General features: G+C 41.0%; 1 protein-coding gene and 1 long non-coding RNA gene across 13 annotated transcripts in view; one reads left to right on the top strand and one right to left on the bottom strand.

Moving 5' to 3' along the window:
• FOXP1 (forkhead box P1) overlaps positions 1-26,433 on the top strand; it is a 639,577-nt gene that overhangs the window by 422,585 nt on the left and 190,559 nt on the right. The gene's annotated exons all lie outside the window — the stretch shown is intronic.
• Positions 967-22,753, bottom strand: LOC117083126. Its single transcript, XR_004436952.1, has 4 exons — positions 22,409-22,753; positions 13,373-13,520; positions 8,560-8,659; positions 967-1,050 (listed from the first exon to the last, which is right to left on the bottom strand). It is a non-coding gene; the product is annotated as an uncharacterized LOC117083126 (long non-coding RNA).

Here is a 26,433-nt window from a genome sequence, read left to right as displayed (position 1 = left end):
TGTCTCAATTAAAATTATTTGAAATGAAATTTGGATGAAAACCCAGCATACAAATCTCAAAGAATAACTTAAGGCTGTTTACTGGCTCAGTTTGGACAGGCTTTATCTGAAATCATTCTCAGCATTTGCAATGTTAAGGAACATATTGCAGGAGTGTAGAAGTTAGCTCTACAAGTAAGTAATTTTTAGTGTAATACAAAAATATAAAATGGAAACCATGATTAATTTTTCAGTTTCTCTCTGCAGATATCTAATCATTGTACCCATGGACCGCCAAAGGCTCCCATTAAAGATTTAAAATGCAAGAGGAAGGTAGAATCCAAAAGATGGGATTTGGGATTAAATAATGTAAAATAACTGCAGGGCAGTAATGAAGTAAAAGCTCTTGGTGCAATAAGACATCGTCTTAGACTTTTTTGGGATCCACTTAAAATGTTGACACTGACACACAGTGTCAGAGATGTGACATAAATAAAATTATTTGTAACTGGTTAAGTTATAAAACCATGTTTTTCATCTTTCCGACGTTAGCTTTCACCAAATAATAATGATAAATAATAATAACAACATCAACAAGAAACTATCAGAAAAGCTCTCTGAAAATTCACACGCGCTCTCTTACACTTTAAATACTGCCCTGTTATTCAAATATTTTGCCTGCAATGTGGTACTAATGTATGTTGTTTCTTCCTCGAGGATTTTAGTTATAGATGGGGAAACGCAATGGTTGGGGGTCACCTGTGTATATACAGCGTGATTTTCTTCAAATCCAGGGAACTTTTATAGTCTGGAAGAAAGGGACATCACTGCCTTCGTATATAAAAGCTGTCAGTGGGGTCCAGCCGGCCTTCTCCAGGCTCTGCTGTACTGTCTTTATCACTTTGCTCAGTTCCACATAATAACGTCTTCATCTGAGATTGCTGTGGCACAGGGGAACTGCATTTGTTGATCAAATTTGGCTGGATAACACTGTGATCTCGTATCCTGAAGTGCGGAGATGTGCCTGGAATATGTAAGTGCAAAGCTGGCCTCTTGATTGATTGATTCTGCCTGTCACAGAACAAGATAACCGGATCAGTAAATACCCTGTGCACTTCAACATCATTTCCACAATCAAAAGTGAGGGCATCACGGGGCTGGAAAACACTGGAGCATGATGGGAATGCACACAATTCAGAAGGATCGTCAGGAACATATATATGTACACACACACACACACACACACACAAAGAAAAGACAAATCTGTGTGTGTGTGTGTGTGTATGTTTTTTAAGAAAAGGACAGCATAAAAAAGTATTTCTGTGTGTTTAGAATGCTTTCTCTTTGTAAAAGTTTATTTTGCAGCTGTCATCTTGGAGGTGTTCAGCATTTATCATAAAAAGTTGTTATTCAAGTTTTGTTTACATAAGAGATTTAGAATGCAGATTAGTGAAACAGAGCTGGAGAAGAGGCCAGTAGTGGTCTCAAGCACAAAAGGAGCTTGCACCCAAGAGTTGCTCCTATTAAAATAAACAAGAAGTTTAAACAGATGGGCCAAACACATGTAAACAAGTTGTTTAAACTTTTTACTAAATTCCCAGGGAGTGCCTTTCAAAATTAGCACGGGTTGCCAAATTTGGTGTTTAATTACACAGAAAGTTCAAGAAAAGTTTAAAGAATGGAACTGTGTGAATCTTTGGAAGACGGTGGGGGGGCGGGTCTTAACAGGTCCCCAGGTGTCATTAATGATTCATGGTGCCCTGATGGTCGCGTTAGCGGCTCTTGTCACCGCTCCCCCCTTGTTTATGTTGCCTCTCATGTACTGGTCTTTTCCTCTCATAGACTATAAGCTCCTTGAAGGCAAGGGCTGCCTTTTCTTCCTGTGTCTATACCCCCATTTTCCTGGAAGACTCCCTGCGCATACTACACAGAAAATGGCAAGTGGGTGAAGGACGTGCTAAATATTGGGCTGTCTTCTTAAGTATTTCTCAGAGTGATTGTTACTTCCCGAGATATTATTGGTCCCCAGAATTTGGCTAGTGTTTTAACCTACAGTCATTCTTTTGGGGAACTTGTTTTCTTAATGTCAAGCAATCCAGTGAGCCTTGTTTAGCCTTCTGTCCTCATACAAAGTGAAAGATTGAGTTGAGTTGCTCAAACATGGTGCTTCTGTTACCAACAGTGACACAGTTACTTGATGATCACGTTGCTTCTCATTCTACAGCCTGGACCAGTGGCTGATGGAGCATGTTGCCTGCCTCATCTATGAATTTTGCACAGACCTCCAAGTGGTTCGTGGCGTGCCATGTTGCATTCTGGTTGTCTCGGATGTCTCTGGGTGGGTGATGTCTAGACCATTCTGGCCATACTTTTTCTTTTTTTGTTTTGTTTGGCTTAAATCAACACCTGTCCCCTTCCTAGTCTGCCTCCATGGAGCACATGGCAAATTTAAGGCAAGGCAAGGCAAGGTGGGGTTTAGAACCAGTCATTAAGACAAGAAACTTCTGTCTTCGAAGTAATTTCTCCCGTGGAAGGAAGGTATACATTAGTTAAAATAAACATTTCAATAGAGATTTTTATATAGCGAAACCAGCTCTCACACTTAAGAAAAAATTATTACCACTTTTGAAATGTCTGATTAGTCCTTTGTGACTGACTTGTTTTTTATTCGAAATGATTAAAAATGCCTTTTGGCAGAATTGGCCTCCTTTCTCAATTTTTTGAATATAAAGAAAGCTTAAATGAGGTAAACGTTCATTAAACAAAAAAATTTGTGAGGTGCTGATGATTTTAGAGAAGTCATTCTGGGAAACAGGTTTTGATTTTTTTTTTTTTTTTTTTTTTTACAAAAAACATAGCTTTCAATTTGGTAAAAGCTATTCCTAGTAACGTTTTATAAAATCATTTTCTTTTCAGGGTGTGTTTTATTTCCTTTCCATCCCTTTCAGGAAAGAGAAAGTATTTTATTGGATATTTTTGTTTCAGTCCTTGTTTCCATTATTTTTGCCAGAATTCATGGGAGTTCACTTTCCGTTTAAATGCCTGAAATATTCCTTGAAGAATCTGCATTTTGGGATAGCTAGGAAAAAGGCTATGTAAATTGGTTTAAGGGCTATGTAAATTGGTTTAAGGAAGAAAATAACAGTTGTTACTCTGGTCATCTTAACCACTCACTTTTTTCTTTACTTTATAATTTTGGAGGCAAATAACTTCAAGTGTAATGCACTGGAGTGTGGGAAGAAGGGGACGTTTGGATTTGAAGTTCAAAGAAAGTTTGCTGTTGGTTGTATGATAAAACATATCTTAGTTTCCAAGTGAAGGGAGAAAGTAAGCTTTATTCATTGAAAAAATGGCGAATAGATTTATTATAAGAAAACATAAAACAGGTCTCTAAAAAATGTGTACTCGTGAAGAGATTAGCTACAAGATTTTGGTGAAAGTAGTATTTCTCCTTTTGTGAATAGACTTTCTATAAAAATGTATTAGTCTCTGGGAATTAATATTGGGAAGTTTTTGTTCAAATTCCATTCACTGTTTCTAGCAATGTGTTTTCTGCTTTGGAGCCAACTGTGCTTTCACTACTTTAAATGCAGCAGTCTAAGTTGTAGGTAGCATCCATGTTTATTTCTAGCCTTAACGCGGAAGAGAAACCATCTGATTATATGGGCTACTCATTACTTTGGAACCAACCCCATCTATTTCTTTATTTGGGGGTTGGGCTGATGGCCTGGGATTGAGCTTTCGTCTGTGCAGAATTTTACAGACAGACTCATGTTCTGCCAGGCAGACATTCAGCCCTTGATCTTCTCACAGTCGCCATGGTGAAGGAGAGAGAGCCCTTTCTCCGCACTCTCTGTGGACTGCTTTCTAACTTTTCTATTGTCATGGGAGAAAATTTTAAAAACTGATTAAAAGGGGGCAAGTGCATGGCTTCTATGAAAACTCTGCCGCTCTAAACTGTGGGACTGCTTGAAACTGTTTGTTTTGGCTGGCCTCGGTGGCAAGACTGACATATTTATGTAGCAAGCTCATATGTAATATTTAACTTGGAATTTTACACATAGGAATGAGGAACTAAACAGAATATAAGGTTTTGTTGTTGTTGTTGTTTCCCTGCTTGTTCTGAAATGTGAGAAAATATCGAGTTGACAAGTTTCAACAGGGTCACCTCTTGCTTGGCCAGCACAATTCATAATTACCCAAATTCCTTGATAATGCTGCAGAGATTGGGCACTGAGCAGCCGCCACGTTTGCTACGCAAGAGAGTTAATAAAATTTTTCAGTGCTGGAGGAAAGCTTATATACAGTAGTCTATTTGTCCTGTATTTCTACCACCTGAGTCACAGCCAAAAAAGCAATTGTCTACTACATATTTCAAACAGATGCTGAGGAGTAGAAAGGGTGACCAGAATTCACAGCAATAAAATCCTGCTCTCTAAGTTCCCTTGAAGGAAGTGAACTCATAAAATTTTTGCTGCTGACTTATTTGTCCACTCCTTTGAAGTAGTTAACATTAATTTCACCTACAAATCATTGGCACCTCAATTTTTCATTGAAGTATCAGGACTGTTAAAGACATACTCTGGATGTGCCTGGAAAAAAAGATTTGGGAAGCAGATCCACTAATTTAACTGTTATTCGTGTGTATCGTTTTTATTGAAACCAATCCTCGTTACCATCAAAGTTCTCTAACTCAAAGTCCGTTTCCTTTCAAGTTTGTATTTGTTTGTGCGTATAATTACAGAAAACGCATTTTAGATGCAATACCAGCTTGCTTTTTCCATTTCTTTCTGTTGCATTGATACATCTTCTAATGGGGAAAGACATATGATGGTACTTGGAAAAATGATGACAGCTATAACTGGAATAATAAATGCTACCGGGAAGATTTTATCAAATGTAAAAAATAAAAATGAAGAGATCAACCTTCAACTTAAGTACCCAGTAGCTAGACTATCCGTAGACAAGGTCTCCTACCTCATTAATCTGTGGGATTTGATTAATTAACATATGTGGATAGAGGGGTACTATGTTCCAAAGGAAGCTTTTTGGGTTCTTTTTCCACTTGTTGGTAAGTAACAATGGGTGGGTTATAAGCAATTGCTTGTTTCCCAGGCTTTCTAAAATAGCTATTTGCCATCTCTTAACCCCACCTCTTCTCTAATTCCTTAGAGCTTCAAAAACTTTGAAATGACCTCCTTTCAAAAAAGGTTAAAAGATGCCAAGCGTGGTGGCTCATGTTTGCAATCCCAGCACTCTGGGAGGCTGAGGCAGGAGGATCATTTGAGGACAAGAGTTTGAGACCAGCTTGGACAGCATAGCAAGACCTTGTCTCTACCAAAAAAAAAAAAAAAAAAAAAAAAAAAAGGAGCTGGGCATGGTAGTGCATACCTATAGTCCCAGCTGCTCAGCAGGCTGAAGCAGGAGGATCCCTTGAGCCCAGGAATTTGAGGCTGCAGTAAGCTAGGATTGCACCACTGTACTCCAGCCTGGGTAAGGTAGTGAGACCTTGTCTGTAAAAATAAAGAGCTCAGAAGAGGTCTCAAAGAAGGGAATGAAGCAACTAATGGGGCAAATCAGGCTTGCAGGTGCCAAAAGCATGTAGCCCTTTAATTTCCATTTGACAATTTGAGGACTTCCCTGTACTTGCTGAAGTAGTTCCTACACACGTCACCATCCCACTCCCCGTTTGATATTTTTTTTTCTTGGAGACAGTCTTACCCTGTTGCCCAGGCTGGAGTGCAGTGGTGCAATCATAGTTCACTGCAGCCTTGAACTCCTGGGCTCAAGCAATCCTCCTGGCTCAGCCTCCCAAGTAATTGGGACTCGGGCATGTGCCACCGTGCCTAGAAAATTCTTTTTGAATTATTATTGGTAGAGATGTGGGGCTCTCACTTTGTTGTCCAGGCTGGTCTTGAACTTCTGGCCTCAAGTGGTCCTCATGCCTCAGCCTCCCAAAATGCAGGGATTATAGGTGTGAACCATCACACCTGGCACCATTTGATTTTTATCACAACACTTATTGTTTGCTGAAGTTATCCTAGGTAGATTTGCTTATAATTTTGATGCAGGATATTATCTTGATCCCTTCGCAGGACCCGTGACAGGATGACGGGGTTGACCTGTTTACTCAGTCCGTCATGCTCAACCCCTCGCAGGAGGGAGCATGTAGACAGCAAGTGCGGGAGCCGGCCGGCTGCTTAGGCACCAGCAGGGGCAGGCCCTTGGCGGCTTACAGGTGGAGGTGCTTGCGACCTCAAGGCCCCAGAGGGTGTGTTACAGTGCTCTCTTAGCTCTGCCGTCCATGGACAGCAGTATGTTATCAGCTCAGTAGGCCCTTTTCCTTATCGTGTAGGGCAGCTGTCCTCCACCATTGAGGGCAAAGGGCCACTGTGGCAGCCCTTTTGGGTACCTGCACTTGGTGGGTACCAAGTTCATGTGCAGTTCCCAAGAAGAATTAAGTCATGCAGATGAATTGAAGGATGGTAAATGCAGAGAATTTTATTGAGCAATGAGAGCAGCTCTCAGCAGAGAGGGGAGCTGAAAAGGGGATGGGAAGGGGTCAGGTTGCTCTCCTCTGAAGTCAGGCTGCCTCTCTGCCTCCCTCCTCCAAAGTCAAGTTGCCTCTCTCCAACAACTAGCCATCTCTGAGCTCAAGTTGCCTCTCCTCGATGTGCAGCCACCTTTCTCCTCTACCGGCTGAGTTTGGGGTCTTTATAGGCCCAGGATAGGGGGTGGGGTGGGTTGTAGGCAGTTTTGGAAAAGGCAACATTCGATTGGTTAAAAAAAAAATTATTCAGAAAAAGAACCAATTGAGAGAGAGCAGGCAGACAGAGATAGAAGTTCTCACTTTGGGCTGAGGGTTTCTGGCTTTTCAGCTTGAAGGTGGGGCTTCACCAGGCACCTGCCCCTGTCTACCTAGAGTTTCTGTGCCTCCTGTCTCTATCGGTTTGACTTTTGCCACTGAATGTAAGTTCCAATAAGGTGGGGACCTTGTTTATCATGTTCTCTTCTATATCCCTGGTGCTTCACAAATAGTAGAAACCCAATAGATATTGAATTGGGATGGGCAGTTATTCAAAACATCTTAACCGTCTTAACATTGGATGTCTTAATGGTACTGGCTCCCCCTTCAGTCAGAATAAAACATCTAAAAGGATCATATGGACAATGCTTATGTCAGAAGAGATGTACGAACAAAGGCTGTGGGAAGCAGTGGTTAATCAGACTTCTGGGCTAGTGTTTAGTTGCATTTGTCCTAGTATTTTGGCCGGGTTTCAGTTAGCTAAGCATCTCTTATACCCTGTAATTTAGTGTATGGTTTCAGCTTTCCAAATAATGGCTTACTAATGGTAAATGTTGTTTAACTTTCTAATTCAGGGGAGCTACCTGTTCAGCAGAATTTTAAAAAATTGTAAGTGATGATTGAAACCAGGTTAAAAAGCACTTAAGGTACATCTGACTGTATGGTGGTGACTACTTCGATCAGCCTGTGGCTATCATTATTCTTTTTGACTATGCACATAAACTGCAGGTAGGGATTTTTCCTCAATTGGTCCAGAACTAAAACTTACCTATACTAAGATTGCTTTTCCCTTTTGGGTGAATAATGCATCCTTCTTTTAGTTGCTGTGATATGGAATGTTGACTCACTTTCTCTCCAGTGCCTTCAATTATAGATGCTCATCACTGTTGATTTTTATCTGTGTAGTGGTTCTTGCGACTTCCCCATTCCCTCTAAGGACATCTGAATGTGTTGTCAAGTGATGCTAAAATTATAACCACTTAACAAATCTCTATATCCACTGTTTTTGTTTATCCCACTCATCAAAATTTGGTTATTCTCTGTAAAGCACAACTCTGATGATATCATTGTCTTGCTCCCTGCTTCTTAGGAAATTGAGTTTAAATTCCCTTGCTTGACATGCAAGGAATCAGATGGATTAAAAGTGGCCACAGATTCTTTCCCATTCCTTTCATCAAGAGGTAGAGTCTAAGTGCCTTCTCACATTTACTCTGGGCAGCTGCGCTTTTCACTTGCTTTGGGCAGTAGAATGCAGCAGAAGTGACACTGTGCCAGTTCCAAGCCTGGTGGCTTTCTCTTTGTTCTGTAGGAACATGCTTGTCACTGCTATGTCAGGAAGCTTGGCCCAAATGGCTGAATGATAAGAGGTCATGTGGAGAGAGAGGAGAGAGGATGAGAAAGAGAAAGAGACAGACATGAAGAACTAAAGTACCCACATCTTGGAGGCCCAGATAAGCTACCAGCTGAATGCAGCTGCATAAATGACCCCAGCCAAAGAATCGCCTAGCTGAGCCCAGCCAATCCCCAGAATTTTGAGAAAAAACAAATTGTTATTTTAAGCCTCCTGTGTTTTAAGAGAGTTTGTTACAAAGGAATAGGGAACTGAAACGGGAACCTTGGAAAGCAAGCCTCAATTTATCCTCCCATTCTTATTCTACATTTTCTTAGACCTTCTAAAATGTCAGGTGCGTGTGACTCAGAAACCCACAAAAATGATTAGTGCTTCTCTTTGCTTATGCTATTCCTTACTCCTAGAATATGTTTATGCTTTGTACCTGGCAAATTCCTTAAGTTCAGTCACCCCCCTCTTTGGTCTTTTCCAAGGCCCCCATGACTTAATGACTTCTGACCTCTCTCAGGTCTCTGTGGTTCAATCTATATTGATATGGAATTGGGGGAAAGATGATCATTAACTATTTGAGCAAGTAACATTCTCTATGGAGGCCTTTGTTTATACACTTGTATTAATTATCTGGCTGATTTTTCAAGTCTCTCTCAGCCTTCAGTATTCTAGAACAAATGCCCAATAAAATGCTATGCATTGGTCATGGAATTGTTCATTTATCTGTGTCATCCCTTGAGGTAACCACTAGCCAGTGTAGCTGTGGAGCACCTGAAATGTGAGTGCAACTGAGGAACTGACTTCTTTATTTTTATTTAATTGTAATTAATTTCAATTTAAATAGCCACATGTGGCTAGTTGCTACCATTTGGGGTAGTAGGGTGTTAGAATTCTCTGGAACTCAAGTGGAAATATCTGTTTTCACTTAACACCAACAGAGGTTTGTCACTTGATTTTCACAAGATTATCAGCATTTGCTCTTTCGGATCACTTTTCAGGACCACAGATAAACTAACGACCCAGTGGCCAAAGTTTTCCCAGTACCTGACCAGCTCCTCTCTTACCTTAAATTTTCTCTGGCATTTAGAATCCTCACCTCCACTTAGAGCCAGTGCTGAGACCAGTTATCTCTAGGAGTGTAAATCATCCTTTACTTTCGATCACAGCCCAAACAGAGACCAACAGGCTAGTGTGGAGTTGCAGTGTTTTACAAAACCCCAATAGGCCCAAGTTGGAGGAAAAAAATAAATACATATATGGTAGTGTCAATTGAAAACCAGCCGGGTGGCAAGCACAGTGTAGTGAGAATGGAGCTGCCTTCAGCCCTTTGGATGACTGGGGACACAGTAGAGATATTGCGAAATTACCTTTTTTATTGGTTCTTGAGCCTTCTGCAGTAAATGCCTCTTCTTGAAGGAAGTGAACAGAATCCTTGTGTTCAGCTTGAACTTAGCACATGCGCATGACAGTTCTACACTTAATCTGTAATTCAGCAGAATCAGGACCTGCGACTGTCTTACATTTGGGCTAATTTTTCTTTTGAGCGTAACTGTGTTAACTAGGTCTTCTTTTCTTTTGCTTATGTTTATTGTCATAAAAAAAATCAGTGGAAAAGTTGCAGCCATTTTATTGCATTGTAAAGTATTAGCATTGATAAACCCATCGTGTATGGATCTTGCTAGATCTTGATTTTTTTTTTAAACCTCTTGTAAGGTAGGAATGGAATATTAGTAAAGCCTTCCTGCATTTATAAACCAAAAGTTGAAACATCATAGAAAGGACTGCTGAAGGTCAGTTGGTCTCAACTCCACCTCCCTCTACCCAATAAGGGCTATTTATAATCAAAGAGAATGGGTTATTTGTGTAAAAAGCTCTCCAGGAAAAGAAATTCGCCAGCCTCCCTTGATGAAGCTGGGTCCCGTCAAGGAACGTACTCTTGAATCTTACTCAATTCACTTGCTAGCTCTCTTTCTTCTGCTGCAATTTAAGACAATTTCCTCTGTCCTCTCTGGTTATAGAAAATAACTTGTTGGCATCTCCTTTGTAATAACCTGTCGTATACTTGAAGGCAGTTATTAAGTCACCCCTTAGTCTTCTCTTTTTCAGGCTAAACCATCATAACCCTTTTAACCTTTCCTCGGAGGCTCCATTTTCCATCCTCTTAATCATTTTACTTGCCCTTCTCTGGATTCTCTCCAATCTTTTACAGTTTTCTAAAAACATGAAATCAGGAAGGAGATCCTTTATGCATTGCTCTAAGTTTCTGCTGATTTTCATGCGTTGTTTTTCTTTTAATTTTGAAGTACTTTTAAACCTTTTTTTTTTTTTTTTGAGATAGGGTTCTGCCCTGTCACCTGAGCTGGATTGTAGTGTTGCAATCATGACTCACTGCACCTTGACCTCCTGGACTCCAGAGATCCTCCTACCTCAGCCTCCAGAGTATTTGGGACCAATGGCATACACCATCTCACCCAGTTCATTTTTGTATTGTTTGTAGAGGTGAGGGTCTCCCTATGTTGTCCAGGCTGGTCTCGAACTCCTGGGCTCAAGTGATCACCCACCTTGGCCTCCCAAAGTACTGGGATTACAGGTATGAGCTACCTTGCCTGACCCTTTTTGACTATTTATTTCCACATTCAAGGCAACCTTCGATAACGTAACATATCAGGATTTGTGATCACCATTTACTTTTTTTTTTTGGGGGGGAGTGTGGTCTATGGACTGAAAGAATTCCAGAGGTCAAATGACTTTACCTTTCAGTCTGTGTTTATATGTTAATTTGGGGTCCTTTTAGTTTACTTCTCTTATGTTATTTACATGAAGACTTTCTCTGTTGCCTGTACCATATATGAAAAGTTTTAGTGCAGAGCATTCAGTAGGCAGTAAAAAGGGAACATGCTTTGATTACTGAGCTCTCATTGGTTTCATGATCCCTGCTCACCCCTGCCTAAATGGCAGTGTCTTTGTCATCCATACCTTAGGATGCGTGCCTCAGAGGGACAGCTCACGGGCCTCCTAACTTTGTCTGCACTTGTCTTTCCCTTTCTGCAGGTAAGTGGATAACATTCCCTGGGCACTATTTATTATATCACCTACTTGTATCTTCCGGCAAGCTCAGGCTCTGCAGTTACCACTTTTACTTATTTATCTACTACTTGACTTCTCCCCTTCACTCTTTCTCTTCTTTTTTCTTTTCTTTTCTTTTCTTTTGTCTCTCTCTCTTCCTTCCTTCCTTTCTCTTTCTTTCTCTGTCTCTCTCCCTTCCTCCTTTCCCTTTCCTTTCTTTTCCTTTCCTTTCCTTCTTCCTCTTCCTCTTCCTCTTCCTCTTTCTCTTCTTTTCTCTTCTCTTCTCTTTTCTTTCATCTTACTCTGTCACCCAGGCTGGAGTGCAGTGGTACAATCTTGGCTCACTGCAACCTCTGCCTCCCAAGCTCAAGCCATCCTCCCGCCTCAGCTTCCCCGGTAGCTGGGACTACAGGCGCATACCACCACACCCGCCTAATTTTTTATCTTCTGGTAGAGATGAGGTTGTACCATGTTGGCCTGGCTGGTCTCAAACTTCTGACCTCAGGTGAACTGCTTGCCTCAGCTTCCCAAAGTGCTGAGATTATAGGCAGGAGCCATTATTCCTGACCTCCCTCCACACTTTAGAATAGAAGCTTCATGAGGACAGACACCTTGGACTAGCTTCTTAGCCCACCTTTGTATCACTAGCCTGTAACTAGCAAAGATTTCTTCATGGAAGGCCGGAATAGAAGTGAAGGAACAACCTGGTATCAGAAGATTTACATTCTTAATGCTGTGGGTTCACGGTGTGACATTTGATAGTACACTGGATATTACTGGCATTCCTTTCCTCTCCTATTTAATCAGTAGGTTAAAGGATGTGTTCTAAAAGTTATATTAATCTACAACTCTACCCCTTTACAACCATATTCAGATTTAATGATTCAACTTTAATTTTCACCTTTTTGTGGGGAAGGTAAGTCGGTAACATTCCAATTTGTATTTAAGAGTCATTTCAGGAGTAAACTTTTTCACACTGCCTTATCTTTTTAATATTTTGGTGTGATTTTGTTCTTGGATCCAAAGTACTGTTTTTAAAAAGGCATTCCAAATTTGGAGGCATTCAAGATTAAGAAGTCCTTTCTGTGTTATTCTCTCCTCCATCCCCTCCCTCTCCTGAACCTTCTCAGCAGTCTCCTTTCATTCTGTGTTCCAACACTCCAAAAACAAGTTTGAGAATCTATGCCTGTTTGGTTGTTCTATGAACATTCTCCTCGTGGTTTGCCACCAAGGTTAGATCCAGACCTGAAGCCACTTGATTTAATTAACCTGAGGTGGCATCATCTGCTTTGCTTCTCTGCATTGGAAGTGTATGCTCCTCCACTCTCTTGTGCTTTTCCTCTGTACCTCCTGAACCAGGTAGTCTTTTTTTTTTTTTTACTGGGCCTTGAAACTGACTTTTCGTTAGTCATCTCGTGGTCAAGACATGCACTGTTCACCAGCTTTTCGGTCTTGATTAGCCAGCCTGGCTCAGTGTGGCAGGCCCCCAGGACCAATCATTGCCCAGGTGTGCTGGGACCTGAGCAGCCTCAGAGGCCCACCTTCCTTCCTTTTATTTCCTGGACTCCTTGCTGTGTTGCTGTGTATGGAAGCATGTCAGAATCATAGAGATTTTGTCTTCTTTTTTGCCCATTTCAAAAATTCTAGATGTCCAACTAGCGTTTGAACACTAAAATCAAATTCCTTTGGATGGTGTTGAGTTTCCACTCATGCTATGGCCTCTGCCCATTAGACAAGAGCTTATCCTTTGTTTTCCCCTCCACCATTCCAAGCCCAAATTCTGGCACGACCTCGAACTCTCCAGGCTTCTGACACCTCTGTGCCTTTGCAGATGCTAGCCTCATTCTGCAAAATAATTTCGTCTCTGCTCACTCTTTCCCCCACTCCCAGGCTCATTTAATTTATTTCATTTTTGGAAAGGCTTTCCCCTCTCCTCCTATTTGGTACACCCCTCCACTGAAGCACAAATGATGCTGGGTTGTAGCTAATGGCTGACTTAAGGCCTTTGAGGCTGGCAATGTTGTATTTACCTCTCTGTGCTCAGTGCTAGATGCCAAGTAGGTGCTGAGTGCATGACGGAAGAAAGTGATAGAGGGAAGAAGGAAAGAGAGCAAGAAGGAGGAAGAGGACACATCCTTCATTCGCAGAGCCATGCATAATGGTATCCCCAGGTTACTGACCTTCTCTTGAAAACTTTCTCCCCCTCCCATCCGCCCCGGAGCTGGTTCCCTTTTCCTTGATGATACTTTGCTCTCAAAGATCACTCAGTTGTTCAGCAATCCTCCTGATTTCTCTCAATTAAGTGTTCATCTCTGGGCTGTGTCCTCCCTGCAGGAGAGATTGCTGTCAGAAAGGCAATCAGTGAGAACCCCAACTGAGCCCTACCTCCCTTACCAAACAAGTTCATGGCCAAGCCATTTTTATTTAGCAAATAAGGGCTTGTTTTCCTTGATTGTCCATAAGCACAAGGGGGAAAAAAATCACCCATTGGCTTCATGGTTACCTGCGCTGCAGGGCTATCTTGTATGTTTCAGTTCTGTTTCACATGGAGTTTTCACTGATTTCAAGAAAGAATGTATGCATGGAGTTGTGCAGGATACAGTATCCTGAATGAGGGCTGAATGTTCTGCAAGAGAAGTGAGCATATCAAGTCTTTGTAACTAAGAATGTAATGTTAGATTGTAGCGGAGGGTAAGAAACACAGATGACTTGAGTTGTCTCTAAATAGTGGATCTGCCAGGTGAAAACTTAGATGTTGCTTTCAAACGACACTAATGATTTCTTTCAGTGCTGGTTAGCATGAGTGGTCATTGCAAAGCGCTATGACCACTGTAATGCCCAGTATGGTGCCCACTGGTCCCAAGTGGCTCTTGAGCACTGGAAATATGGGTAGTCTATGTGGAGATGTGGAAAATACAAACTGGATTTTAAAGACTTAGTAGACTTAGTATTTTGAAAGAGCAAAATAGATCATTGACAATTTCATGTTGATTATACATACATTAATTTTACTTGTTATATTTTACCATTTTTAAGTGCAGCTACTAAAAATTTAAAATTCTGTATGTTGCTTACATTATATTCCTCTTGGACAGCACGATACTAACGGCATAAATGTAACATTGTGTTTCAGAGGGCACCCGAGCACTGCTTGCTTTATATGTATTTTCTAGGCCTTCCCTTTGGTTCCCTGGGTTACCTTTAAAAATACATGTCATGATATAGACATGGCATATCTGAGACAAACCTCAGACTGAGACAAACCTTGGACTGAGACAAACCTGAGTTTCAATCTCAATTCTTTGTTTGTGGCTTGCCTCTCAGCATCTTAAATTCTCTGAATCTTAAGTTCCTCCACTGTGTAAAAGAAATAATATCCCTCTGACCTCACTGTGGTTAGGCAAGAGACAATGCAGTGATTTTTCCGGTAATATTATGAGACATCTTATTACTATAATTAAATGATTGTGTTTTCCCCAGATTGACAAATTCATATTTTCTATTTTGAAATCTTATTGCAAATGTTAAAAAAACAAACAACCTACCCTTTGGCTCCTGTTACGTCTTCCAGCTGCTAGTAATAGAATTGTGACAGTTCATGTTGCCTGAGAGCTATGGGGAACCAGGCAGTGTGCTTTTCAGGAACTGTCTTACTTTATCCTCACAACAATCCCAAAAGAAAAAACCTATTCTTACCTCCATTTAATAGCTGCAGTGACTGAGGCACCGCAAGGTTAGGTGACTTGCCCAAGGTCACACAGCGAAGCACTGAGCCCGGGCAGTCCAGCTCTAGAGCTGTGTTCTTTGCCTCTGCCCAGTATTGTCCACCAGTGAGGAGAAGACAGAACCAAAGAACCAACAGCCAGTGAATACTTAAAGGAATCATGGCTTTCATGGACGTCTATTCTTGTGATTTGACAGTGTATATGTGAGATACTTCCTCTTAGAATGCTTTTTCGGTTCATACAGTAGGCTTAAATACGTCATGGTTTTAGAGTTTTCCTTAAGGAATACGTTGATTCCCAGGCACATTACAGTCTGAATCAGTCTTAAGAAATTCCAGGATAGAGGAGGAAGAAGTTTGAGTGATCAGTTGTGCAGCATGGTGACTGCAGTTAACAATAATGTATTATATATTTCAGAATTGCTGAAAGAGGAGATTTCAAATGTTCTCACCACACCCACACAAAAAAATGATAAGTAGGTGAGGTAATGGACATACTAACTAGCTTACTTTAATTTTTCTCAAAACATCACATTATACTTAATAAATACATTCAATTATTAGTCAATTGCAAAAAAAAAAAAAAAAGAATGCAAAGAGGAAACACAAAATTCCATAGAGTTATATGAGAACAAATAGATTACACAATATCTAGACCACAATAAATGTTTGCTTTGTGTTTGAGGGCCTTGTGTCAATTGTACATAATCACTATGGACCTAGTATACTACGTGTCGTATGTGTATAGCAAGGGCCCAATAAATGTTATTGATTAATGTTTATTGCCGTACCTCTGAAAACACACCTTTAGAAAGGCAAGTATACAGTATTTACAATTTACTGTCATTTATTCCATTAGGTTGTCTGACTTGTGATGTGGAGGTGCTATCTCATCAGGTATGATTGTCTCTTAGAATAATTCCCTTTGATCAGAGTGGAGCTTTGAGTGCATTTATTTTGTTAAGCTGGAATCCACGTCTTTAGGTTAATGTGACACACCTCCACCCCAGCAGATACAACAGGGCCATTCCATGATGTGTATCTTCAGTTGTCATTTCATGTTTAACCAAGAGGATTAGAAGGCATTGATGTATTAATAGCTTTTTTTTTTTTTTTTTTCAGGCATGGTACTAATTCTTAGATGGGGTCAAGATGATTGCGGGGGGGTGGTGGGGGCAGGCTGTGGTCAAAGTTCAAAGCCTTCCAGTCATTTAGAAAGTTGAAATGTGCTTGGTGCTGGGCTAGAATCATTAGGAGGAAATAGCTGCAAACCTGGAAACGTCCCTAGAGAATACTTAATTCAAGAATAAAGGTTTGGATTGATGAGGGCTAAAATAAAACTTGGCAGCGACAGCGTTCTAGTAACTTTTAGCCACTTCTCCCCATCCCACTGGGGTGTTCCTGCTGGTATATTCACTAGCCTGAGCTCTGCTCCTGAGAGGCCTGCAGGAGCTGGGTGGATTGGGAGACACAGGTGTGTGGGAGGCGCCTTCAGCAAGCACCGCACAATTGCCAGATACCCCTCTGCGCCTTTAACTGGTCGGCAAACAGAAAGCAGGATGTTCTTATCTGAATAGTGACAACAGTTGCAAGCACTCAGTCACAAAGTTCAGCATTCTGGCTTTAGATGGGCCAGCGTGGGGCTCTGGAAGCTGGTGACTTGGGAGTGCCTGCCATGCACATGGGTGGGGAAGGGACGGAAAGTTTGGCAAGGACTTGCTGAGTTATTAGGCAAAGACTCTGTAAGTGCGTCAGAATGGGAAGGCAGCTCAGAACCTTTCCACTCCACCCTTTTTGTGTTGGAGATAGGTAAACTGAGGCCAGTGAACAGGAATGTGTATTTGAAGCTAACTTCTGTCACTGAGTCGTGTGCCAGGCCCTGGGTTCACTGGCTTCTGAGTGTTCTCTCTTTTGATCTCTGCCACAGCTCTGTGGGGTAAGCTCTGGTGTTATACCCATTTTTCAGATAAGGAAACAAGAGCCTCAAAGAGTCAGGTTACTTCCTCAAGGTCATAGAACCAGTAAGTCATAGACCCACGGCACAGGAGTAGGTCTGTCAGAGCCACAGCTGTCCCCCACACTCTGGGACCTCCTCCACAAAGTGGCTTCAGGTGGGGCTCAGCCCACCTCAGGGGGAACCCATTCCTATACTGTGCAAGGTTTCACAGGTGTGTGACTTCATTTTCCATTGCTGTGTAATAAATTACCACAAACTTAATAGCGTCAAACACATATCTGTCATTCCACAGTTTCTGTGGAGGCCAGGCCTGGTTTTCCTGAGTCCTGTGCTCGGAGTCTCACAAATCTGTACTCAGGGGGTCAGCCTGATTACAGTCTCACCTGAGGCTTGGGATCCCCTTCCAAACTCACTAGCTGTTGGTGGAATTCAGTTCATGCAGGGAGAGCACCGAGGCTGCAAGCTCATGGAGACCACCCACTGTTTCCTATGTGTGGCCCTCTCCACAACATGGCCCTTTGCTTCTTCAAAACCCAACCAAAGAATCACTGTCTTCAGGAACAGCCTCCGACCCTCTTTGAAAGGGCTCACCTAATTAGGCCAGACCCACAGAGGAAAAGCTCTCTTTTGATTAACTCAGAGTCAACTGATTAGGGACTTTATACCTGCAAAAATCTCTTTTGCCACACAGCATAACTTAATCAAAGGAATGTATTCCATCCCATTCACGGATCCTGCCCATACTCAAGGGAAGGCCATAATACAAGCATATGGTCATTAAGGGCCATCTTAGTCACTACTGTTCATGGATCGTTCTCTAGCTTCCTGGAGGAGAGGAGAGCAGCAGACAGAGCTAGGAGTGTTTGTAAAACAGGGCAGTGGGGAAAGGTAGGTCTTGTGAGTAGCAGGCTACTTAAGAGGCCTAGTGGGTCTAAATGTCAGATTCTATTGGCAGGTTTTCCGTGCAAGGTATGACCAAAAAATAATTGTTTCATTAACTTCGTGGAAAAAAAAAAAGTTTTAGACATGCATCCTCTCGACTAAAGGGAGTTCATTTTGCCAAACTACTGGACTTCACACCTGTGTCTTTCTGTCTAGTGCAGAGATGGCTATATCCCTTGCCCTCGAAATTTTCCTTCGTGTTTCTTCCAAAGTGGTTACTTTTACAAACTCCTTAATAAAAAAAGAAGGAAGGGACACATTTAGTGGCCTTTGGGCAGGCAGATGAGCGGCATTCAGAATCTCTTCGTCCTGTTTCCCCCCAATCACAAGTGCTCCCCCAATCCAGCCTTGTTCCCACATAGAACTAGGCAGTCTTTCTATGATACGAATCCTGACGCGCGTAGTGAAAGCTGCCGATTTAACTTCTATGGGTGACAGTCTGGGTCTTGACAAAAGAAGATCAATAAAATATAGCCTGAATGTCCACTCACAACATGTACCTTACAAGAACTTGGCTGTATTAATCTCTCAAAGAAGTCTGTGCTCCCAGGTAGCAGTATTCCCATTTTACAGCTGAGAAGGCTGAGACTCAGCCGAGTTAAATAACTGGCTCTGTGTTACATGGTAACAAGGGGCTAAGCAGGAATTTGCACCCAGGTGTGATAGGTGCTAAAGCCAGTGCTTTTAAACCAGCAAGGTAAGCAGCTGGAATATTGGCGATGATTTTGAGACTTGGAGCCTACTCTTTACCCCCATATGCCTTCCCTTTGTCTTTCCAATATTCCAAATATCTTACAGTCTATGATTGAAAGATGGGGACATTGCAACTAGCTTCACAGGGCTAGTATCCTGGGGAATACAAAAAGAGGAAAAAAGAGACCGTAATGGGGTAGACAAGAAAACACCACCATGCCACACTGTTAACGTTGAACTAGAGGAAAACTCTATTACAAACGATACTTCTAATCTGCTTGCAGTAAAGATTCATAACTGGAAAATAAGCATGTGACAGTTCTTCATTTGAGTGTAAACTTAACTCATTAATTTAAATTAGATTTTTTTTTAACAAAGGGGAAATTCTAGTAATAATAATAAGTAATGGCTCTTGTAGAGAATGTAAAAAGATGTTAGAAATTTGTGCTTTGGGAAGTTGGAGAATGTTAAGGATTAATTTTCACTCACAAAGATCAAAAAGGTCTCGATGAGTAAGATAAGTATCAAGTTTCAGGGTTGTTGTGTTTTTTTCGCCTCCTGCCAGACTGTCTGAAACTTATCTCAAGTATCATGGTAAAAAGAGAAGTGGTGGATAGACACAAAAATGTAATAGATATATTCTAGGGGTAGAATATGAACTGCCTTTCTAAATGCATATCAGAAAGAGAATGTATTCCAGTTGAGTAGGTTTAATGATATAATTTTACCATATTAAATCATAATTGCTCTTTAAAGGAAAATAGAGATGCATGCATTGCCACTGCCGGGGCATCCCACTCCATCCAAACAGCATCCTCCCTAGTACTTGTTGATTTCGCCCTTATCTCACAGCAGAGCCGATCTGTGGCTTTCCTTTGGAAATTGGGTGGGGAGAAAGGAAAAGAAGGAAGAATAGTCTGAGCATCGGAATCTGCGTCAGGCAATTGCCATGGCTTTAGCAAAATCATTTCCTGCTATTAGGCTGCCAACCAAACGCTTTCAAATGGATGGCAGCTCTGATTTTTGTGGAACCAAATTATTTTTCGAGATTAGACCACGTGTCAAGATGATCCAGATACCTGGATTAGTGAGGCACTAAAATATTTGCATTGTTATGGATGTTGATAATTATTTTAGTAAATTCTAATGGCTGCTTTTATTGTTAAATGATTTCCAATCCTGTCGCATTCCCTTCTCTCCTCCCCACCAAAAATAAGAAAAGGGAGAGGAGAGAATGAAAGAGAAGAATGAAAACATGCATTGATTGCATATATGGATGAAAGTAGAGTTGAAGTCAGGCATTTAGTTTTAACAGAATCTGATTTTACATTATGAGCTGAATTAGATGGAGGCATAACTCATCTATGATTTTATCGGCTATACCTTCCATATCTGTCTTTTTTTTAATAGCACACAAAATAATACTGAGCTTATTTGACTGATAAAAGTCGTAAATGTATTTTTTAAAAATATTTTTATATCTTTTTTAAAAATACTTGATACATAAAAAAGAATATACTGTATTTCATTGGGCCTTCTGTAGGCCCTTTATCTTATAAACCAGTAATAAAGTAAAAATGCAGCCAACCTAGTTAGCACATAATGCTTTCTTATCTCATGTATTTTAAGAGGCATCCCAATTTTAGAGATGTTAAAATGGAAAGAAAAAAACAATATACCTTAGACTTTATTAAATACAGTATACAACATGCTGGTGAGTTATAAAGCTTAATGTAAGAAACATTTATGAATACCCTCCCTCTCAATCCAAGAACCCGTTCATTACTTATAACTTGCCTTTCCTCCCGTAGCCCATGCAGACAGGCAGCCCTTCTGCTGAATTTTGAGTTTGCTATTGCTTTACTTCTTAAACATACTTAAACTCTTTCCCACTAAACTCAGAATGCCCCAAGAGTAGAGGCTGTCTGTGTTCTCTTCTACTTTGTCTTCAGCGCCTGACACAGAACGTGGCCTAATAATTGCAGGAGAACTATTATTGACTAACTGTACAAGCACATTGTCTGAGGCATATCCAAATTGTCTTTACCCTTCAAGTTCTGGTTTAAACACCAGTTCCTCTAGGAAATATTTGACATCCTGAACTGGAAGTGCTCTTGCCTCCCTTTTGAACTCGTATAGCAATTTATCTTTACTCCTAGTACTATAGATATACCACCTTCTCTTTTCAGTAGAGTGCTTCACCCATGTCTGCCTTCCTGCTGGACTGGCAAAAGCAGGATTTCCATTTGCTGTAGTTTGGTGAACCTCCCATTACCCGGCATATTAATAAAAGATAATCATAGATTCAATGGTGCTTTACATGTATTTTCACCAAATTGTCATAAATTAAGGACTCTGCTGTATTCCCATTTAACAGATAAATAAACTGAGGCTAGCGCTCATAATCACTTAAGCAATAAGTATATGTCAAAGGAAGAAGACAGTGCTGCATTTAAATTATCTTGCCTTAGTATGCTTCAGTTTTTGCCTGTCATTCAGGGACCTATGCTTATTCTTGGGTATGAGACTCAGAAATAAATGAGAAAAATGCAATAAAAACAAATAAGTAAAATAAATGCAAGTTTTCTTTAAGAGTGAAATCAAATAACCTTTTTTAAATGTTTGAGACTTTTTGTTGTTGTTGGTGGTGGTTGTTTGTTTTTTATTTTTGAGACGGAGTCTCGCTCTGTTGCCCAGGCTGGAGTGCAGTAGCGTGATCTCTGCTCACTGCAACCTCCCCCTCTGGGGTTCAAGTGATTCTCCTGCCTCAGCCTCCTGAGTGTCTGGGATTACAGGTGCCTGCCACCATGCCCTGCTAATTTTTGTACTTTTAATAGAGACAAGGTTTCGTCATGTTGACCAGTCTGGTCTCGAACTCCTGACCTCAGGTGATCTGCCTGCCTCGGCCTCCCAAAGTGCTAGGATTACAGGCGTGAGCCACCATGCCCAGTCGACATTTGTATTTTCATATTATCTGGCTAATTTTCTATTGGATTTTACTTATTTCCTTATTGATTTATAAGATTTTTATCTACCATAAAAATTATAATTTATTTCTAGGTTTGGACATGCAAATATTTCTCTAGTGTTTCGGCGATCGTTTGTCTTTGCTATGCTGTTTTAGACATTCAGTTTTAACATAATTCTATTTATCAAGTGTTTCCTTATGGTTTCTGAATTTTTTGTAATTACATTTGAAAATGCATTCCCACCTCTGAGATGATGAGAATTTTTTTTTTTACTGTTTTAAAAATAAATGCGGATAAGACTAGGATCCTGTAAGTACCTCCCTACCTTGGTATGATCATGTATTCATTTGTTTGTTGATTTAACCAAGACGTTGATTTAGCCACTGTTGTAGACAAAGATGAACCCGACTAGAAAATGGTCCTGTTTTCAGGGCAGTTACAATCCAGTAGAGAGAGATAAATCTCACACTTATTTGTGAATCAGTGAGCATAATATTTTTAGATGGTGGAATTGCTGAGAGGACAGTGGAACAGAACGATGGGGGGTATTAATGGTGGAGAGGATGTTACCTCTGAGGTGGTAAGATCATCCAGCATCTTCAGGTTCAAGCTGTGTTGAGATATAAGGAAGGGCATGTGTGTCAGAGGAACAGCCCTTAGAGGGAAAGGGATAGTGAAGATGGCTGGAGCAGCAGGACCCTGGCAGTTGTGAAGGTGACATGAGGTGAAGGTAGACAGGAAGATGTGGACAAGACCCCACCTTTGAAAGCCAGGCTTTGGAATGTGGCTTTGATCCTGAGCACAAAATCCTTTGCAACAAAATGACCCGATGTGCATTTTCAAAAGATCCCTCTGGCTGCTATGTAGGGAAGAGATTATAGGAGGCAAGAAGGGAAGTAAAGAGAGGGTTATGTAGGAAAATTATGCCTACTTGGTGCAGACCCAGAATACGGTCAGTAGATCCAAGGTTAAACTAAGACTTCTCTCCAAGTTAGAGGTAGGGCACAGTTGCTGCAGCTGAAACGCCAGGTAATTCAGGCATCCAGAGTAAATGCTAGCTTGAACTTGGAGCACAGAGGGGCTTTGTGTGGGGGACCGTTCAAAGGCAAGCTGGACAGGTGGCAACCTTGCTCACTTGGCGCCAGCAAGTAGAGCAGCGCTCGCTGGTGATGGATGGCTCTACATTGTTCCCCGCACTGTGCTCAGAGCCAGGAGGAGGGCGCAGCCCCTGGGGACCAGGAGGAGTCTCCAGGCTTTCCTTGCACTTTGTCTTCCGCTTAGTGTTTCAGCCAAGATATTAATTCTATGTTCTAGCCGTGTTGCCGCCTCGGAATCTCACTATTGTTCGTTATGCTCTCATTCGCAGTCCTAGTGTTGATATTTTTATACATTTTAAACTCAAAGTATCTGAATTTCGGAGAAAATGAGACAATTAGAGTAGTTTGTAAAGTAAAGGTTTTTAAAAGAATTCAGTATGTGACTACTACGTGCAATTTACTATTATAATCCTCTGTTTTGTGAAGGTTCACAAACATTTTTTGTTCAGATTTTTATTTTTTATTTTATATTTTTTTGCTCTTCATTGTATATTCTTCCCCCTTGACTTCCCCCTGTTGTCAGGAGACAACAGTATTTCCCTTGAAAATACAGAGGGTAGATTGGCCTTGTGTGTGTGTTTTCCAAGTGTTGGCTTTCCAAGACATTCTCATGAAAAGGACTGGTATTGCTAAGTCATTTTTTAATATAAGGAGGTCCATGTTTGGGCATTGAAATTAATTTCCCTTATCTCACCATACAAATAGCCACCCTGGCTTCTTTGATTTATTACCTGGGATGGTTCAGCAGCACTAAAAACAGAGGACGGGAAGACATCACCTTTACGTGGCATCATTAGTCACAGCATTAAAAGCATCACCCTGAAGGGACTGCTTCTCTCAGTCTCCTGTGTGCCATGACAGCACCCTGTTTGTTCCTTCTCTGTGCACTCAAGACACTGGGCCCGTCCACGGCTTCCGGGTTGCATTTTTCATTTTCTAGTAAGTTGTTGCTGTCCAAACATCCTTTCTGTCTTTTCTCCATAACATAATGTAAGAGAACTTTCAAAAATTCAGATACAATCCCTGATTAAAGACAAACTACTGACTGTAAGAAAATGTTTTAAAATCATTTCTCCAGCAAAGGATTTGAGTATACAGAATATATATATATATATATATATATATATATATATATATAGAATATATATATATATATATATATATATATAGAATATATATATATATATATATATATATATAGAATATATATATATAATATATATATATATAGAATATATATATATAGAATATATATATATATATATATATATATATAGAATATATAAAGAACCGTCAAAACTCTATAATAAAAAGTAAACAAATAGTTTAAAAAGGGGCAAGAGACTTAGCCACAAATAAGCACATGAAAAGCCATTTCACGTCATTAGACATTAGGGAAATGCAAATTAAAATTATAGGGAAAGGGAAAGAAAAGAAATAGGATGAGATACCACTATACACCTATGAAAATGGCTAAAATAATTACTGGTAATTCTAAGTGAGGGTGAAGATGTGGAGCAAGTGAACTTTCATGCATTGCCGGTGGCAATGTAAAGTGATGCTGCCACCTTGGAAAACAGCTGGGTGGTTGTTTTTGTTTGTTTGTTTGTTTGTTTGTTTTGAGATGGAGTCTTGCTCTTTCGCCCGGGCTGGAGTGCAATGGTGCGATCTTAGCTCACTGCAACCTTCGCCCTCGTGTTCAAGCGATTCTCCTGCCTCAGCCTCCCTAGTAGTTGGGATTACAAGCACGTGCCACCACTCCCAGCTAATTTTTGTATTTTTAATAGAGACAGAGCTTCACCATGTTGGCCAGGCTGGTCTCTCACTCCTGACCTCAGGTGATCCACCCACCTTGGCCTCCCGAAGTCCTGGGATTACAGGTGTGAGCCACCACACCCAGCCTGGGCAGTTTCTTAAAAAATAAATAAATTAATTAATTAATTAAAAGAAAAAATTAAACATACAGTTACTCATACTCTTGTTTATGTATTGAAGAGAAATGAGGACGTATGTTCACACAGAAACCTATAGGCTAAGATTTGTGGAAGCTCTATTTATAGTTGCCCCAAGCTGGAAACAACCTGGACATGCTTCACTGGGCATGTGCATAAGCAGACTGTGGCACCTCCATACAATGGAATACTACTCAGCAGGGATAAGGGATGAACTCTTAATAGACCCACAGCTTAGAATGGTCTCAGAGGTATTAAGTCAAAAAAGCCAGTCTCCCAAGTTTACATACTATATGATTCCATTTACATGACATTTCTGAAAAGACAAAACTGTGGTAGCGACTCCATCAGTAGTTGCCCAGGGCCAGGGGTGGTGAGGAGGGTGTGACTATGACAGGTTGGCACAACGGAGTTTGGGGGTGGAGGAGGCCTTCTGTATCTTGACTGTGCTGATGATTATACCAATCCATGCATGTGTTGAGATTCGTACTCTGTACCGCCCTGCCAAAAATCAATGTGTCAGTCCAAACTGCTACACGTGCTCTACACAGCCCAGCCTGTCTCTTGTGATTCATCCAATTCCTTCTCAGCCTCCTAGCCCCTTCTGTCAGGTCCGAAACACTTGTGGTCACTTTTGTTTTCTAGCAGGGCACACTCACGCTCAGCCCTTTGCCCAGGAACCTCTCCTGCCCACTTTTCTGTCAACCCATCTTACCTGCCAAATGAGATGCTTTCTTTGCAACTCAGGTGTGGAGACTCTAGCACTCGCACTGGTGATCTCTGAACAACACCCAGCCCTGGAAATTTCATGCTCCTGTCAGGAGCAAATAAGCAGGTGCCATGTTCCCAGGGCACCTGCTTATTTGGCTGCCTTGCATGCTGGGTTGTAAGTCTGGGGAGAGCTGATTCCACTGTTCATTCTTCAGTCCTGAGAAAGAGGCCACAGAGAGTTCAGTACATATGCTAGTGAGGATGAGAAGTCTGCTCCGGAGGTGGACTCAGCCTTTGTCTGATTTTACTTTTGCCTCCTTTTTCTGAGTGCTTTTATCTCTGACCCTCTTGCTGAAATTTCTTACCTTTCATGGCTCTTTTAGCAGAGGAATCCTCTTTGCTGGTTTTGCCCAAACTACTTGTTAAAAAGCAGTAAGCCAAGGTTTTAAGACTTGTATACTTTTTTCCCCCTATTCATGTAAAAGTAAAATTATGTGGCAAAAATCATGAGTATAGAAGGGTTTTCTTTTTCATCAGAGGTTAGATGGGTTTTATAGTGCACCGTGAAAAGTCATTAGTAAAAGCCATATTATAAACATATTTTTACATATTTACTTAGCCCCATCTTCCAAATTCCTTTGGAGGGACAACAGATTTTCTGGAAAATAAAAATCAGCTCCTATTCATAGCAGTGGTAAAAGTAATCATCGTAACACTTATATGGTGCTTATAAAGTGCTGGACACTGTGTTAACATGTACTTTATGCATTTGATTTTATTTTTTGTAGAGATGGGGTCTTGCAGTGTCACCCAGTGTGGTCTCTAACTCCTGGGCTTAAGCGATCCTCCTGCCTCAGCCTCCCAAAGCACTGGAATTACTTATGTGAGCCACTGTGCCCAGCCTAGTTTATTTATTTTAAATGACTTACTCCTCACAACAGCCTTAGGAGGTGGTGTCATTATTTTTCCATTTTACATGTGAGGAAACTGTGGCACAGTGTGGTTTGATTACTTTCCTAAGGTCAGGAGTGAAGCTAGAATTCGATGCAGGCCTCTGACTTCATCTTCCAGAAGACTGTGCAACAAAGAGAGGAAGGAGGAAGATAAGAGACAGGGTCTTCTTCACCAGGGACCTCATGCCGACCTCCTTTCACTTTTTCCCAGGAAGGTATCCCCACATCCTTTGCATGGGCTGC

The sequence above is a fragment of the Trachypithecus francoisi genome, unplaced genomic scaffold (assembly GCF_009764315.1).
Source record: "Trachypithecus francoisi isolate TF-2019V2 unplaced genomic scaffold, Tfra_2.0 Lachesis_group0, whole genome shotgun sequence".
Classification (NCBI taxonomy): Eukaryota; Metazoa; Chordata; class Mammalia; order Primates; family Cercopithecidae; genus Trachypithecus; species Trachypithecus francoisi.
This window is presented reverse-complemented; position numbering and strand designations above follow the sequence as displayed.